Below are 19,678 nucleotides of genomic sequence, written 5' to 3'. Positions count from 1 at the left end.
TATACTGTAAGGCCATTTCCCATTTTAAACAAATACATTTTTTAACTGATTTCCTTTTCCTCTGTATTAATAAAACAATACCTTGTACTTGCCTTCTACTTGATCCAAACTAAGATATAATTATTATATTATTATATTATATTATTGAAGGCAGTGTCGGACTGGCCCGGCGGGATACCGAAAAATAACACGGTGGGCCGCGACCCTTAATGGGCCCCCGCCGGGCAAGTCCTCTGTCCCGATCGTATCTGATATTTTTCTATGTGCCGCGCAGCGCCATCTGCGCATGCGCACGGCACCTTGCACTGATTCACTGAGCTACGCCTACACACATGCACGCCGAGCAGCGACTTTGCGCATGCATACTTGGCGCATCATCGTAGGGGGTCGGGGGGTCGGAAGGGGCCCTGGACAGTAGTCACGGTGGGCCCCGGGCCCCCCAGTCCGACCCTGATTGGAGGCAAAACAAAACGATTGGGTTTATTCAATGTTTAAAGGGATACTGTTATGGGCAAACATGTTTTGTTTCAAAACGCAACAGTTAATAGTGCTGTTCCAAAAGACTTCTGCACTGCAATCCATTTTGCAAAAAAGGAAACAGATTTTTTAAAATTTTAAATATTATTTTTATATTTTATATATTTTTTTTATTTTATATTTAATTTTGAAGTCTGACATGGGCCTAGACATATTGCCAGTTTCCCAGGAGCCCCAAGTCATGCAATCCACTTTGCAAAAAAGCAAACAGATTTTTTTTTTTTTTTATTATTATTTGAAAATTTTATTTTCATAAAAGAAAAAGAAATTCTTATAAACATAACAATAGCACATGTATAAGTGGTGCAGATACATCATCTTAGATTGGCACAGTGAAATTTGCAGGCATTGTTATAAACATTACTGTGTGTTATCAATAAACCTTTGTATTGAACATAGAAGCGCATATTTGACTTAGTCATAGTAATAGTGCCGTCTTCATGTGCTCAACCTGTAGTATGAGGCAAGTATTGGCCAATCCACTAACAATGCTTCGTGTAGGCCCAAGAGGGTATTTTTAATATTAAATTTTGAAGTCTGACATATTGTCAGTTTCCCAGGAGCCCCTAGTCATGTGCTTTGATAAACTTCAGTCACTCTTTACTGCTGTACTGCAAATTTGAGTAATATCACCCCTCACTTTCCCCTTCCTGCAGCCTAACAACAGAACAATGGGAAGGTAATGAGATAGCAGCTCCATAACATATGATAACAGCTGCCTGGTAGATCTAAGAACAGTACTTAATAGTAAAATCCAGGTCACACTGAGACGCATTCAGTTACATCGAGTAGTAGAACCAACAGCATCCCAGAAAGCAGTTCCATCCTAAAGTGAGTGCTGGCTCTTTCTGAAAGCACATGATATGGAAAAATTACCTAAGATAGAGCCTACACACCAATATTACAACTTGAAAAAAAATACACTTACTGGTTCAGGAATGAAATTATAAATGGTAATAGTGAATGTTTTTGCAGTTTACATTTAAATTGTGGAGATGCAAATTACGGCACCCCTTATTCAGAAAACTCAGAGTCCAGAGTATTCTGGATAACAGATTCTATACCTGTACTGGCAAGTACAAATTGTGCAGTAATCTTAGTAATGAGATTTGTGATGCATACTGCAAAATTGTATGAAAGGTTAAAGCATGATGGGAGTTGTAGTCCAGCAACCTTAAAGATATATTGTTAAAGTAACCCTTACTAGTGATTTTTGCAAATTTTTGGCGAAGAGAAAAGGGTTACATATGTCAATCACTATTTCTCTTCCAGTTATTTTAGTATGGAGGAACTCAAAGGGGCTGATTTACTAATAATCGAATTTCGATTTTTCCATGGATCTCTAAAAATGTGTGGTTTTCCTATTTTTTTTTAAAAGCTCTAAAAATTCTAGATTTATTAAGTAGGTCATTTATTAAAGGTCAAGTTGTGTTTTCTCGAAAAGTTCGAGTTTTTCAAGAGAATATTTCAAGATTTATTATGTCCTGAAGCTGCTAAAAGTCTGAATCTGAAAATACTCCAGCTAAAACCTGTCGTGGTCATGTAGACGCCAGTGGCAGAGGTCTCTTTAACCATTTTTACTGCCTTAGGTGTTTTACACTGGTTTGTGCTCAAAAACTCGATAAATTTGAGGTGTTTTAGTAGATAAACTTGATAAATTTGAGGTATTTGAATGTTTTTCCCGATTGCAATCAATCAAGTTTTTTTATATTCAGATTTTTTCATAAATAAGCAAATATTCGAGTTGTGTGCTTATTGGAGGTTGAAAAAAATCTCACAAACCTCACAAACGCGACCTTTAATAGATAACCCCTAAGTGTAAAAACCAAGAAAACCTCTAATGCAAATATTTGCCAGGTAGAAGCTGTCGAGGTCCTTTAGAAGTCAATGGGAGCTGCCCTGATCCTATTGGACTATTTGCAGCCTTTTAGATGTTTTTGGATTTTTTTGCTAGGAATTGTCAGAAAAAATAGAATTTTTAAAAAGTTTTACAGGTATTCGTGGGTTTTTTTTTGGAACATTATTTTCCGATTCTACTTTTTTTATTCCGATTTTTAAATTAACATTTGAGGTTTTAGAGAAAGTGAGTTGAGTTGTGGTTTCAAAAACCTATAAAACCACTAAAACTCAACCTTTGATAAATAGACCTCCACGTCACAGTTTTAGAGGGGAACTTCCAAATACAGGGAGAGAAAAAAAATGTGGGAGTAGAAACCTGTTTAATTTGGTCCACTGCACTACGGAGTTAAACGTGACAGGAAGTTTATGTTACACCATTTAACATAATGAAAACTGTATGTTATCCTCCTCCAAAATACAACTCCTTGAACTATTCATAATGCAGACATTATTGGACTTCTTAGCTCTTCAAAAGAGCCTACTGGCATCAAACAGTTGCACTTCACATGTTTACTCTAATTAGATCAAGCACTGCCATCCAGTCTTACCGACACTGTGTAACTATAATCTCCTACTTTATCTATGTAATGTATTGTGGCTGTCTGTATAAATAAGTATCAGATACTTCAGCTTTCATGTTATGACTTGCCCGAGGAAGAGATTTAAATGGTCTCAAAAACATGCTTTATAATTCTACCCGGCCAATAAAGTTATTACTTTTATCACAAGCGTTTTGAGGCTTTTTCCACAGAAACACCTTTCCTCTAAAATAAGAAACTCCATCAACTGCTGAAGCTGACAGCTTTTTATAGCTGGACTGCGCTATGCCACATTTATAGGGCTTAAAGGGATACTTTCATTTTTCAAAATGAATCAGTTAATAGTGCTGCTCCAGCAGAATTCTGCACTGAAATCCATTTCTCAAAAGAGCAAACAGATTTTTTTATATTCAATTCTGAAATCTGACATGGGGCTAGACATATTGTCAATTTCCCAGCTGCCCCAAGTCATGTGACTTGTGCTCTAAAAACTTCAATAACTCTTTACTGCTGTACTGCAAGTTGGAGTGATATCTCCCCCCCTCCATACCCCCCCGCCCCCCCCCCGTAGCCAAATAAAAGAACAACGGGAAGTTTAACCAGATAACAGCTCCCTAACACAAGATAACAGCTGCCTGGTAGATCTAAGAAGAACACTCAATAGTAAAAATCCATGTCCCACTGAGACTCCTTCAGTTACATTGAGAAGGAAAAACAGCAGCCTGCCAGAAAGCATTTCTCTCCTAAAGTGCAGGCACAAGTCACATGACCTGGGGCAGCTGGGAAATTCACATAATGTCTAGCCCCATGTCAGATTTCAAAATTGAATATAAAAAAATCTGTTTGCTCTTTTGAGAAATGGATTTCAGTGCAGAAGTCTGCTGGAGTAGCACTGTTAACTATTTTTGAAAAAAACATGTTTTCCGATGACAGGATCCCTTTAAGCTGAACTGTGGGTCACTGGCAGTGCAGGAAACCCAAAGGTTGGCATACACTATTAGATCCACTCTTTTGGCAAAAATGGAATGGATTACAATGCTGAGAATGGGCCCCGACGGGTCACATGACCGCATGAACTAGCCGATGCAGTCCTGGATGGCAGCAAAAAAATTAAACTTGACCGATTGATATCTGGCAGATTTTTGGCCTGAAATCAATCAGGAGGACCCACACACGGGCAGATAAGCTCATTATTCTAATTAAAAACCACAACCAAACTCCCATACCCAATTTGATCTTATTTATTATTTAAAAAGCTCAAATTAATCAATTCAAGTAAAAAAAAGTATGAAAAATCGTATTGTACGTTTTTTATGGGTTTTTTCAGGTTTTTGCCAAAAAGCTTGAAATGATAGGATTTGCAGGCTAAACCCAGAACAGACCACAATAACTTCAAATTAAGAAAGGTACCTTTGCCATTGACTTATACACAACCTCAGCAGGTCTGAGATGGCGGATTTTCAGATTCTGGCTTTTTGCAGCATTGGGCTTTAATAAATCTTGAAAAATTCGAGTTTAAAAAAAAATTTAGTTTTGCCCCAAAAAGCCCGACTAAATAAATTAGGACTTTAGTAACCCCCTCAGAGTTTTCAAGGTTTTTGGATTTTGTTTCATTAGTAATTGTCTGATAAACTTGAATATTATTTTAATTTATTTAATATTTACAGGTATTCGTATTTTTAAGAACATCATTCAGGGTTGTTTTACGTTCCTACTTTTTTTTAATAACTTTTCTGGCATTTGTGGTTTTAGAAATAAGGGGTTGTAATAAAAATCACAAGCGATCTTTAAAATGTAGTTTTTGTGAATGTTTAGCAACGCTCTGAATGTAAAATCATTCGCTGGTGAATATTATGGGGCAGATTTACATAGGGTCGAATATCGAGGGTTAATTAGCGCTATTCCTACGATCGAACAATTGAAGGAATAATCGTTCGATCGAATTTTCCTTCAATCAGAAAATTGTTAGGAAGCCTATGGGGACCTTCCCCATAGGCTAACATTGGCCTCGGTATGTTTTAGGTGGCGAACTAGGGGGTCGAAGTATTTTTTAAAGAGACAGTACTTCGACTATCAAATGGTCGAATAGTCGAACGATTTTTAGTTCGATTCGAAGTCGAAGGTCGAAGTAGCCTATTTGATGGTCGAAGTAGCCATATTCGACCATTCAAAATTCGAAGTATTTTTTCTTCTATTCCTTCACTAAGGAAATGGGCCCCTACATCTCTAAGCAAAGGCTAGTGTTAACACCTCCAGAGTTTTGTTTATTGTTTTGTCGCAAACACGCCTCGCCATTGCAAAATTTTATTACATGCAATGTGAATGTTCACAATGTGAATGTTGCACATTCCCCCCCCCCCAAAGAGTTTAAGGGGATTATTTATCAAAGGTTAAATTTTAGAGGTTCCTGAGCTTTTTTAGACCTCAAATGAACTCACAACTTGAATGGTTTCTAAGAAAAAACTAAAATGCAAAAAACTTAGCGAATTGAATTGAAAACTGATCAAGTTTTAGGCAAAAAAAAAAACTCGAGTCACTTGAATTGATCGAGTTTTCGAGCGAAACCCACTGAAAAAAACTTGAACATCATGAAGGCTATTAACATCTTCAAATGGTTCAAGGGACCTCTGACATTGACCTCTTATGACCTTGACAGATTTTAGATGATGTATTTTTGGATTCTAGCTATTTCCAGCTAGGGGTATAAAAAATCTTGAAAATTTTAAGTTTTTTTTAACATGCACATTTGAGTTTTGACTTAAAAATACCCTGGAAAAATCGACAACTCAACCTTTTATAAATCTGCCCCTAAAAGTGGTTTCAAAAAGCTCTAATACCACTAAAATTCTACCTTCAATAAATGGGCCTCCATGAGTTGAATTTCACAGTTTTCTGGAGTTTTTGAATACAAAAACAAAATCTTGATATCTGTGTTTCTATGAATATGTAGTACGTTTTTTTTAAGAGCATTAATCTTGCAGTCGGTGGGAAGTAATCTGAATGGTAAGTGCAACTGCATTTCTGCAAGGTCAATCTGAAAGTCAAAATGTTATGGCAACTATCAGTTTTTCACTCCCCCCATGAGCAATGCTCTGTTACGACTTTAATGTAATTCTCGAAACCCTCAAATGTAATTAGGAATTAGTCATGATTCAAACGGTTATTATGATACAACCACTTGGTTCTACAGCTGAAACTATGTCACGCAGGGAAGATAGTAGCTGGTAGTGGTTGCTGGCTAGAAAATTGTTTCCTGTTGGAAAATAAGGGAATTCTAGCTCTACAGAAGTGGCAGATACTTATCTTCCTTTGTAACATAAGTCTTATTCATGAACTGTGTATGTGGCATTAACAAACATATCAGGCATATCAGGACGGTGTTGAACACTGAAATATATATGCCCAGGATTATTTACTGCACAATCATCCTGAGTATTATAAATAAAGGTTAAAAAAAATATATATATTGCTTAGCTATATTGTGCACATATAGTCATTTGTAGTATTTTATGGATGAATAGGATGGTGTTTTTTCTCAGTCATTTTTATTCCATGTATATAAAAGATAACACAGTGGTTGCGGAACTTCTACCCATGATATACTTTACAGTGGGAAGCTGCATATCGGCTAGAGGACTTCTTTTCCTCTTTCTTATTCTTTTTTGTTTGTTTTTCTTCTCTTTGAATTCTTCATTCGGTTGTCCTTCTAAATCTACTCCTCTCTCTTTTCACATTCGGAGTTGGAAATGTATTCCTATTATTGATTCTCTGCTAGAATATGGGAAAGTAAAAGGAGAACATATGCTTTATTACACAACTTGAATGTAACCCCTTTTTTTTCTTTATGTATTTTTACTTATCTGTTGGAAATGTTCAATAAAACAGAATTTAAAAAACCCCGAAATAAATATATATTGCAGTCTTATATATCATATATGATTATACGATGCAGTGTGAATATCCCATTAATCATTGGCATCAAAACTTCTCCTCTAAACTAATAAAAAGAAAGCCGGTCGACAGTTAGAACTTGAGAAATAGCACAAACACCTTTGAAAGGTGCAGAAAGGTGGGTCAGCTTTAATTAATAATACTTGTGTGTATTAAGGTAACCACTGGCATAGTTCAACGGGTTTTCTCCAGTGTTTCTCAAAAAAAAGATGTTTCTCTAGAAGGACAGTATATCATTGGTCAATCCATTAGGATTACTTTGCCTTCCTGCATTCGCACCCATTGCCACACAATAATTTGCTCAGACAACACTAATTCATTAAAATGCGGAATTTCATTGTGGGCGCCGAACGCTGGCACCTTTTTGCTAGCGGTACTTTGCTTATGCAAGCAATTCAAAGAGAAGATGCGCTAGCGTTCATTTCTGCCTAGGGCAAATTTACTAGAGGTCTCGCGCTCAGGTTAATTTACATACTGTCGGAAATTTAAAGTTGTATGGACGTCTTTACATTACATTACATTTCCACTGTTAATTACACATGTCCAGGGAACCTAAATAAAGACAATAGAGTTGTTATAGTGCTCTACACAAGATCTTACTGTATAATTAATGTTCCATATGTTAGAAAATGTATGGGGGAAACCAGTTCCCCAAAATAAATTTTTAAGGACTATTGCAGGCTATCAGTCTGAAAAAAGGAAAAGACGCCAGCGCTTTTTAAACTTTGATGCTTTTTAAACTAACGAATATGATGTAAGTAAGTAAGGGAGATCTATGCATTCCAGTGCGCTTCACCTGGTCTGAGCTGGCTAAGGCAAGTATGGCGAACTAGGTAACGTTCAGTAAAATCCGCATTTTAGTGAATTTGCAACGTTACGTCCATTCGCCAGAGCGAATTGTCGCCTGATGATAGAATGCGAATGAGCGCTAGCGCCTATCTCTTTTGCTAGCGAATTGGCTCCTGCGCCCGTTAGTAAATCGGTGATGTCCCTGTGAGGGGTAACGCTGCCGAATTGTTGCCAGCGTTTGCCACTTCCCCCTTTAGTAAATCTGCCCCTAATACTCTTATTTCCTTTCTGTATGCCAATGTTATGGCAAGAGACAAAACACCATGTATTTCCCTGGCAAGTTCTGCAGCATTTTGGCTTCACAATAGACAAACTATTCTTGGTACGCAAAGCAGAATGTACTTCTCCTTGTGGCTTGTTTGAACTTGGCTTGGAAAAAACTTGCCCCAGATTGGTCTCTTTAAATGCTAATAGGAGACATTAGTTAATGTCAAGAGGAACATGTTGAAAGCAGATGTAGATTGTTACCTCTGAAACGTTAGAAAAACATGAGATAAAGTGTAACTCTTCATCTCGAGAAAAGAAAATGAACAGCTGAGGCACATGAAGTATCAGAGAGGGAAACAGTGATGCTGAAAATGTCAACAGATATTTTGTGGTGTGACCCAGGGTCAGGAAGTGAGAAGTACTATGTATTGTGCGGATTTATTTCCAGCTGAGCCTGCCTCTTTACAGCAGATTTATTATGTGTTCACACTTCCAAGGCTAATGTAATGATGTTAAGATGTACCAAGAATCCTCCTGAATGTAATATGTTTGCGAGTTCCACGTTAACTGACTCCTTTAGCAAAAGAGAGAATCAGGCTGTAAATAGGTTTGTATTTAATATTCATGTATGTGCAGCTATTTCAGTATATTGAAATTAAGGGGTTAAAACTATTGTGACAACATTGACTAACTGAATGCACACAATAAAATACACATATGATTAATTTTTATTATAGAATATGTTGATTATTACTCAAGATTTGAGGTGCACACAGCTCTCCTTTATGCAGCTCAAATGTAATTTAGCTGATGTGCCACAGTAATCAAAACTAACTTCAGAAGCCCCTATGCAGCCATACACACAAGAAACCCTTGGTTATTTGTGGGGACAGCCAGGCAGGGTATAGTTGAATCAATTACCATTTTCATATATTTTAAATGTGTATCAAATGCATGAAAATGCATCATGTTGCATGTAAAAAAGATACACATCTGTGCTCAAACCTGAATCTGAAATGCAAGTTAAGTACTAACAGTTGAACTAGGGATTGAAACCAAGACACATTAGCTTGTTTATCTGAAGGCAACAGGCAGGGTTGACATAAACTTAGGGGGTTATTTACTAAAATCCAAATTTATCTCATTTTTTATTTCAAAAACCACAACCAAACTCCCATGCTCGATTTGACCTTGTTTATTAATAAAATAACCTGAATTAATCAGATCGCATAAAAACTCGATAAAAATCAATTGAAATCCAGAATTTTTCTGGCTTTTGCCCGAAAACCCTAAAAAAGGCGGATTTTCGAACTAAACCCAGCGCAGGCCAAGATAACTTCAAATCTAGATAGTTGCCTCTCCCATTGACTATACATGACCTTGACAGGTTTGAGATGGCGTATTTGCAGATTTGCGCATTTTGCAGCATCGGGATATAATAAACTTTGAAAAATTCCAAAGTACCAAATCCGCATTTAATATTCTGCAGTGCCTGTTGGGGTAAGTTTGTTCTAGCTTTGCATGCTGTTCTTGGTCCTTTTATCTAATAGGGATGTTCTTGGTTGTTGGATGATGCTTGTCCACCTAGGTTTTTATATTTTTGCACAGATTCCTAGCTGGATTGACATCGGAGCTTTGACTAGGCCATTGTTGGTCATTAACAATTGTGTACAATAGATTAGTGATCATTTATAAACACTGGGCAAATTTGCACCTGGGAAGTAACCGATGGTCAGTGTCGGACTGGGAGGCCCAGTGCCCACGGGAGCTCTGCCTCAGGCCACCCCCCCTGCTGTGCGTGTACACATGCGCGAAAGCACGAGCAGTTTTTGCCACGACCGGAAAAGAGAGTAAGAGACGAGACTAGTGTTGCCACCCGGCCGGTATTTTACCGGCCTGACCGGTAAAACACCAGCCAAGGCTCCCCTCTAGAGCCTTTCTCAAGATGGATCTGTTTCGTTGGTGTATATATATATATATATATATATATATATATATATATATATATATATATATATATATACTTAGTTGTTTGTGTCAAATAAAAACCTTTTTCTTCATTCGTAAGTCCTGTGAGTGGAGCCTCTATAAATACTGTTTTAGTGATACATTCTTTTCATCTTTTATCTACTCTAATAAATTAAAATAAAGCGATGAGAAAAAATTTTGCTCAGATTCTGAGAAATTTTCTTTATATGGAATTTTACTGGGTAAGAACCAAAAGGAAGGAAAAGGATCTCCAGCAGAATTACTGCAAATGAGCTTTTAGGAATTGGACTTCATTTGTTTGAAATTCTTACTGACCACCTTCTTACTTCTATTTGGACTACTGGGTAAGAAGACCTGCAATAAAGTAGGCCCTTTTCCAGTCAGTTGGGTTCAGCAAGTCCACATTCACTTTTATTTTAAGGCATCACCAAGCAAAACATAAAATAAAATCCCATGCCTGTCTGGCACTAACCATTACAGCAGTCTGTTCTCACTTTACCATGGTATTGGAGGAGAAATAAAACAGTTGCTTTTCCACTTATGGGATGACTTAGGGGTTCCATTGTTAAACAAAAATCCCCTGGAGTTAAAGCACATAAGCAGAGGAACACTGGAGAAATAGAAACACCTTCAAATTATTCTCATATACACTGTAGCATATTGTCTTGTAGCCTATTGAATTTTCTATGTGTCTACCTGGGAAAAATAGCATACCTCCCAACTGTCCCATTTTTCGTGGGACAATCCAAATTTTGACAGCTTAGCCCGCAGTCCCGGGCTCCTACTGAATGGTCCCAAATCTCCTGCACTGTAGTATGCACAGCAAGCATACTGTGCATACTATCTGCAAAAATATTTGCCATGTTTGCCCATGTTTGATCAACAATATTCCTTGAGGACATGGCTAAAAATCATAAATCTTACTCATATTAAGGTGCCAGGAGACATTGGTGTGGCTGTTCCTGCTGAGGGGGGCATGGTACAAACTAAAGATAAATGCTTATATACTGTAACCTATCCACTGAACTTCAGGAAGGTGACAATTATGATTATGTTTCATAAGTTGCGAGTTAAAAGGGGGCCCATCTGAAAGCAAATATTCTTTGTTGGGCTTGGGAAAGGAGGGAGAACCAAAACAACAGCCTAATACATTTGTATTTTTGCCTTTTGATTAAGAACTTTTAGTGCTTCTTTTCTATTAATACTGTATATCAAAATTTACTTATGGTAAGGTATGAGATCTACGGTGTGCACTCATGTATTAGAAATATATATTTATAGATAGAAAAAGAGGTGAGCACTTACTCTTTAAATAGAGTTGGCAGAAACTGAGTGTGTTGTCAATATGGCACAATATGGTACAAAGGGCTATCGTCCTATATTGCTATCCACTCTCCTATAGAGTTCAATTGGTCTGTTAACAACATCCATTAAACTCAACAGGAGGTACTAAACTTTTAAAGAAAATTTTTTTAAAAAAAAAAGCTTGAATATGAAATTTGTACAAGTATTTATATAAGTAATTTATATAATGTAAGTATTATGTTAGTAGTAGTATATAAGTATTTGTATAAGTATTAAATCTCCACTCTTTAATATTCTGTAAAGCCACTTTTTGCAGCAATAATGTTATAAATAATGTCTGGGTTATGTTTGTTCTGGTTTGTTTTGGCTCATTTATGTAGTCAGATTGTTTAGGATAGTTGGATGATGCTTGTCCATTTCAGTTTCAAATAATCTCACAGATACTCAGTTGGACTGGGCTTTGTGCTTTGACCAGGCCATTGTCGGTCATTCTCAATGTTGTAAAATAAATGAGTGTGTTGGTCAATATCACAACTGCTGAGATATTTAATGCCCTTGCTGCATTTTTTTCGCCATGACCTTTATAGAAATAAAAATGTATTGATTTTTGCAGTAATTTTAATAAACCAGCCCTCAGATGCCATGTGACTTTAAAGCAATGGACAGACAGAGGTGGCAAAGTTGTTATCACAAATAATGAGATTTTGTCACTTAGTATTGAGATTTGTTTTGGAATTCTCAAAAGTAGGGTCCAGTATTCAGCCAAATCTAAAAATGGTGAAGTTCATACATCCATAATGGAGAATGCCTCTGCTGAAATAAGCAACGTGTATACTGCCACTTACGTATAAATGGAAATATGCGAGAAAAAAAGGCATCCACTGCACTTTGCTTTACATTTTATCATCCAGTTAAATATGTTTCGGTGGTCAGAGAGACGACTCGGGCTCACTTGCAAATCTGCTTATTTTCACTTAGCTTTTTTGTTATTCTTTTTAAATGTATACACAGCAGTATGGCATATTCTTATTGTACTTTCACGCTATAGTTGTTTACTTTTTCTATCAATATGGCAAGACTGCTATTTTTAAGCATGGAGTCTGGAAGAAAAATGTGCCAACTGAAGTGATTTATTTTCTGCGTTCGGATTCCACTCTCCTAAATGTACTTTTAAGCAGAGCTTTAAAAACAGTTGCCTGCATTCTGGCTAATGGCGTCCTGCAGTGTAAAACAGTTATGGACAGGTGAAAATTGTTAAACATTTTAAAAGCTGCAGAGACTGTAAGAAACAGCAAGACCAGACTTTGACCTGACACTAGGTGTAACGGCTGCTATTTTCCCGTGGGAGCTATCAGGAAGATGAAAGCACTGAACATACCTGCAATGGGTAACTGTGATGGGAAATATGAGCCCCTCGCTCCTTCCCCATGATGAAGACTTTTCCACATGTCGCCTTTGTGCAAACTCAGCTGGCTGTTGAGAGACTTGGAACCTGAACCAGGGAATCAGTCACCGCTGTATCAAACAGGCAGCTTGTCAAGTGAAGATATACTAGACTCATCTCTCAAAGATTCACAATGATGAAGATGATTCCTTTTTTTTTTAAGGGGGGGGGTTGAAAATTGGGAAGTTTGCAACATTAGCTTCACATATTTGCAGTGGTATCTATTATTATTATCCATAAAGTGTCATCATACAGTTAAAAGACAAGGTTAGAACATATAAATGCTGCTGAATTATAAATTAATTATCAAAATCAGAAAATATCGCATTATTTTCTAAAAATCAACTCCGACCGAATCCGCATGAGTTTTATCCCCCTTATTTATCAATACATTTTTACGAAAACTTCCTGTGCGGGGAAAAAACGTGAAAACTTAGAATCGTACAAATTTTTCGAAAACTCTGAAATCTTCGCAAACCCAGCGCAGATCAGGATATCTTCAGGACTTCTCCCATTGACTTCTACGTGAACTCTGCAGGTCTTACTTGGAGTACTTTTTTATTCAGACTATAAATTCCAAAAAATTCTTTTTTTTTCCACTAAAAATTCGGATTTTAGAGTTAAAAACATACTTGTATTTTTAGTGTTTTTGACGTTCAGATTTTAATAAATAACCCCCTAACAAATATTAGGTTAGAGGTGCTTGCTGTTTATTTATAAATAGGGATGCACTGAATAAAGGATTCGGTTCGGCATTCGGCCAGGATTCAGCCTTTTTCAGCAGGATTCAGATTTGGCCGAATCCCTTTGCTTGGCCAAACCCCATATGCAAATTAGGGGCAGAGAGGGAAATCGTGCCACTTTTTGTCACAAAACAAGGAAGTAAAAAATGTTTTCCCTTCCCATCCCTAATTTGCATATGCAAATTAGGATTTGGTTCCGGTTCGGGATTTTTTAAAAAAAGATTCAGGGGTTTGGCCGAATCCAAAAAAGTGGATTCGGTGCATCCCTACTCCTTAATATGTTTACAATTTAGTAGAGGGTTTTATATATTAACCAGTGCACATTTATATATATTCATGGTTTATTATTATTCTTTTTTTTCACAGTCATAATTGAGGTTATTACTGAGCAGCCCTAGTCCTAGTATCATGGGGTTATTATTGCCCAAATTGATTTAGCATGAACCTGGGGTGATGCTTTCTCTTCCATCATTTCACTGATCATCCTAAATTCAGAAAACCCACCAGCTATGCAGAGGAATGTGAATGAATGAAAGGACACAAACAGAAATATGGGGAGCACTACTTACATTCCTTGGGTGTTGATATACACGGTGGTGCTGTTCCTAGAAGTACGGCCACATCATCGTTTCATGGGGTCTACACCTTCCTTCGTCAGGTAGGGAGGGAGGTGTAGACCCCCAGAACGTTGTTCTGTACTTTGAGTGGCAAACCTGCCTCAAATAAAGGAATAATTGCACAGCAAGAAGTGGTGAAGTGCTATGAATTTCCTTTGAATATTTTTCAATGAATGAAAGGAACAACATGTATAAAAAGAAAAATAAACTCAGTGATCACATCACAATTTGCAAATATCAGTAATGCATATAAATTACAATTACATAAATAAAACAACACTCAACATTACACAAAGCACCCCTTCTGGCATTTCTCAGCCAACACTTCATATCTTCCCCCTCTAATTCCTTTCTGCTTTGTGCTGAAACAAAAAAACAATAACCTGGCTGTTAGCAAAAATAGTGCTTACTTACTAAAATGGCTGAACTGCAAAAGATCATGGCATTTCAGCATGGATTTATTTTTCCCACATTCAAGTTGTGTATAAAATATGGATTCCACTATTGACCACAGACTGCTAAATGGAGACAACCACAGTCCAAAGATGAAACACTTTATTAAGATTTACAGTCCAGAGACAGCAAGTTGTGACAGATCTTTCAAATTGTGGCCACAGGTTATATTGTATAGGAATATCATACAAATATATGGGGCGTTATTTATTAAAGGTCGAGTGTTAGAGGTTTTATTTACCTTGAATGAACTCGAATGACTTCGAAACTCGAATGGTATCTTATTTAAGAAAAAACTCGAATGGCAAAAACCCGAATGTGCGAGTTAGAGTCCCGCAACCCAAAAACACGGAAAAAAACCTCAAATAAAGTTCTCGAACATCGAGCAGGCTCATAACCTCTTCAAATGGTTCAAGGGACCTCTGCCATTGACTTTTACAGAATCTCAACAGGTTTGAGGTGGTGTATTTTCAGATTCAAGCTATTTACAGGGTCGGGGTATAATAAATCTTGAACATTCAAGTTTATTTTTTTAATCGGTTCAAGATTAAATTTGAGTTTTGCTCAAAAAATATTTTCATGTAAAAAACAACTGAAACCTTAAAGGGATACTGTCATGGGAAAATAACATTTTTTCAAAATGAATCAGTTAATTGTGCTGCTCCAGCAGAATTCTGCACTGAAATCCATTTTTCAAAAGAGCAAACAGATTTTTTTATATTCAATTTTGAAATCTGACATGGGGCTAGATATTTTGTCAATTTCCCAGCTGCCCCATGTCATGTGACTTGTGCCTGCACTTTAGGAGAGAAATGCTTTCTGGCAGGCTGCTGTTTTTCCTTCTCAATGTAACTGAATGTGTCTCAGTGGGACATGGGTTTTTACTATTGAGTGTTGTTCTTAGATCTACCAGGCAGATGTTATCTTGTGTTAGGGAGCTGTTATCTGGTTACCTTCCCATTGTTCTTTTGTTTGGCTGCTGGGGTGAAAAGGGAGGGGGGTGATATCACTCCAACTTGCAGTACAGCAGTAAAGAGTGATTGAAGTTTATCAGAGCACAAGTCACATGACTTGGGGCAGCTGGGAAATTGATAATATGTCTAGCCCTATGTCAGATTTCAAAATTGAATATAAAAAAATCTGTTTGCTCTTTTGAGAAATGGATTTCAGTGCATAATTCTGCTGGAGCAGCACTATTAACTGATGCGTTTTGGAAAAAAAAAAAATTCCCATGACAGTATCCCTTTAATAAATCTGCTCCATAAAGTTGTGTTAATATCACACACTTGCAAGTGTGTAACAAAAGGCATCATGGATATTGCTACAGTAACTAGAGTATGTGACATACAAGGTGGCACACAGAGAGGCCATGGAAGTTGACTTACACCCTTCAATTATAAGCAATTCTACTGAAGCAGGAACAATGCACAAAGGGAGTCCTTGTCAGGTGTTAGTTACTGGGCACCTCATGGTTAATAAAAGAGACAGCATTGGTATAAAGTACAAGCACAACAGAACACAGTTACAGTAGGTGCTGGAAGTTTGTGTTTGCCATTGTTTGATGGGTGTGTGGTGCACCGAATCCAGGATTTTGCCTTTTTCAGCAGGATTCGGCCAAATCCAAGTGCTTGGCTGAAACAAATCACGTGACTTTTCATCACACAAACAAGGAAGTCAAAAAATTGCTAACATGTGCAAATTAGGGGTCGGATTTGGTTCGGTATTTGGCCAAATCTTTTACAAAGGAAAGCACGGAAACCTAAAATAGTGTATTCCCTAGATTCTAAACACATTTTAGCACCTAATGCTGGATCTAGAAATTGGAAATGAGACCTGTTGTCGTGTGGGAGTATCCATTCCTTGTGCCTTCTTAGCTTCTGGAGTTGTTAAGACTCCCGTTAACTGCGTTGTTAAACTTTAAAAAAAAACATAAACGTTAACTTTGGATGGAGTGTATCTTATAAACACATTTACTTTCTCTGTTTAGAATTTTGACTTCTCTATCTTCACCTTGCCATGCGTTTTTCATATTTTCTGTTTTTGTGTATTAACAAACTTCAAATGTTTGAATATACCCTGATTTACAACCTTTTTAATGATACTGTTAATATTGTTCCTATCTTGCAGTTTTCTGTTAGTTTTTCCTATTCAATATTTTGCAATACACTCTCTATCCAATAAATTACATTTTCCATTTCCTTTTATACTCTTGCCATGAGCCAGCCATGGAAAACATGTGGGAACATGTAGGAAAAAAGGCACAACACAACCAACTACATTGCGTAATAAAAAGTTTTTTTTATGTGTTGACAAGAACTACTTTTTTTTTGTAAAGTAAAACATTATCTGTCATGTCACTAAAATAAAGCAAGACCGTGACCATCAATGATGACATGCAATATTCTGCCAAATGCTCTGCATATTATATTAATGGCATATGCTGTTATTTGAGGAAAGTGGCTGTGGCTTATTTTTACAAGATATGTGTATTTTCTGTTGTACTAATGTATAATCATTAACAGCATTCAGATTTGGTGCAAAAGTACCCACTTGAAGGCGCAATTTATGTGCAAGAAACCAACTGCACAATAGTGGCATAGACTAAATTTAAAACCTATTAATAAACCTTGTTCAAATGAAAAAAGCCTCGTAGACATTGGAGCTTCTGATAAGATTTGGATCTAACAAGCATAACTGCAATCAGTTAGTCCGACTGTTTCAGTTATTGTAAAAATGAATTCCTATGTTATATGGGAAAGGGACTACTACATCCTTGTTGTCTTGTGACTCTTGCCGTTGTCAGTATGTCTGATTTGTCACTCAGGAATTCTGCTTGATCCCATTGAGGTCAGCATATACAGAGCGAATCTGAATTTCTGTGGGATTACAAAAGTCATATTAATAAGTCAATTGCATAAGGAGAGTAATATTCAATTTAGAATGTAGGTTGCAGAAGGACTGGACAGGATCCAACCTAGTTTGATGAGAAGAGGATTAACTAATGCAGGGAAGTCAGGCAATAAACCTGCACATACCTCTGTATGTGTATTTAGTTCTTTCCAACTGGTGGTGCTGTCTCGGTACATTTCTTCTGCAGGAGAAAGATCATGTACCAGATGTTTGGCTAAGGTAGCTGTACAGAAACTGTGGACTTTTAAGAATTGATTGGAGTGGCTGCAGCATTTTAAATAGCAAGTTACAGTTGAAGAATATGCAGGTAGCATGAGAAGCACCTGGAAAGTCTTAAAAGTTCATGTATGGAATATATGAAGCAAATGAGAGTTCAGATAGAACAATGTCCTTTCTTTGACTAAAGTATAGTCATGAATTTCCTATGGCCTGAAAAGTAGGAAGCAGTGTTGGGCCCATTTCATGAGTGAGAGAGGGTGCTAGAGATGCTGAAATGCACCTTTCTTAAAATAAGGTTTTATTTATTGATTCCATCTTTGACAAACAAGAAAGAAGGTGTGAAATGGCCTCAGGGCTAGCTGAAGAGGAGTAGCTATGTCTTGGAATTATGACCCATCATAAATCTGATCTTGTTCCCACTCCTCAAAAAAAAGCTGTTTAAGACAATGTATCCTTCTCATGGTGGTGATAAATGAGTCTATATGCAACATATTTCAAATAACTACTATCTTAAAATAATATACATCATTGCGTCAACCATTCCATACACCTGTTGATACTGGTGGAGTCATGCTGGCATCTCACTGTAATAGTAATCCCACATTTATTGTTCATCTGTGATATTTTGGCACCAAATAGACACTAGAAGTGATGGTAATGTTCAGATGACTTGGTTTTAGCAGCTTTTCGCTTGAGGTTTTGGTGGATTAACACAGCTCAATATTGAAATATATTTAAAATCACTCAAGGGAACAGTATACGTGGTTAGAAAGTTCTTGTATTATTTTACAGTAGTGGAGTTAGTTTTACAGTATATTTGGCATTGCGAAAGTGAAAAGCCCAAAAAAGTAAAATATGCTTTAAATTAAGCTGATTTATATAACACTTAGCACTGATGTCATTGATACTCCTTTAATAATTCTTCTTATACGTGAGTAATGTGTAAAGCTATCAACATATACAGTTCCCAGCCTGCTGTTGTACATGACAACCTGTTTAGCAGGCCATCGCTTTGGGCATTTATTATCATTATTGTATTTATATGACAGCTACATGAGCCATATGGGACCTTAGCCAAACGATCCTTTGAAAATATGTAAGCCCTTTTGACAAACACAACTAAAATATTTAAGTTAGCCTAGAAAATATTATTGGTGGTGGCACAGACAATTCAGTATTCTTCCATTACACAGCATTAGTTTCACTACATACCCTGCTGTGTATTTGCGAACTGGTTACTGGACGGTTTCATTCAATCAAACACAATCTTTTATCAGTTATTAGGTGAAATTGCAATTTTCATGAATGGTTGTGGCTATATTTCCATCACATTAACATATAATCAACAACGGATGAAATTTCCAAAAACTGTATTTCAAGTGAATGAAACATCGGAAGGTAGGGTTACAGGATCATGTGATGATTGAAGGACGCATGTGAAATACAGTTACTTGCAGCAGGACTGCACTGATTGCACGTTTCATTTAATTGCCACTGATTCTGACTCAGTTTGGCTGCATGTGTTTTTAATGCATACTCTCTGATTTTTCACTAATCTGGTAACTCTATACACAAGAGATATAATACAGGTATGGAACTGCTCGGGACCTGGGGTTTTATGGATAATGATCTTTCCATATTTTGGATCTTTATACCTTAATACCTTCATACTTTAAGTCTACCAGAAAATCATGTAAACATTAAATAAACCCAATAGACTGGTTTTCATTCCAATAAGGATTAATTATATCTTAGTTGGGATCAAGTACAAGGAAATAATGTTTTAAAATTCTGATTATTTTATTAAAACAGAGTCTATGGGAGATAGACTTTCTGTAATGCTAATCTTTCTGGATACTGGGTTTCCGGGTAACGGATCCCATACCTGTACTAATAATAATTGTTGTTATTATTATGAGTGTAGAGAATCAGTGCAAAACCATTGCACTTATCCCTGTAAGAGATCAAGCACAGAGCCTGTGTCTGTGTGCTGTAAGCTGTTACCTAGCAACCAGC

At 36.9% G+C, this 19,678-nt stretch overlaps 1 protein-coding gene across 1 annotated transcript in view; it reads left to right on the top strand.

Moving 5' to 3' along the window:
* The window catches only part of hpse2.L (heparanase 2 (inactive) L homeolog), a 166,840-nt gene that overhangs the window by 120,102 nt on the left and 27,060 nt on the right, over positions 1–19,678 (top strand). The window lies entirely within an intron of this gene.

Source organism: Xenopus laevis, chromosome 7L, assembly GCF_017654675.1.
Source record: "Xenopus laevis strain J_2021 chromosome 7L, Xenopus_laevis_v10.1, whole genome shotgun sequence".
Classification (NCBI taxonomy): domain Eukaryota; kingdom Metazoa; phylum Chordata; class Amphibia; order Anura; family Pipidae; genus Xenopus; species Xenopus laevis.
The sequence above is the reverse complement of the archived record's forward strand: the minus strand, read 5'-3'. Positions and strand labels throughout refer to the sequence as shown.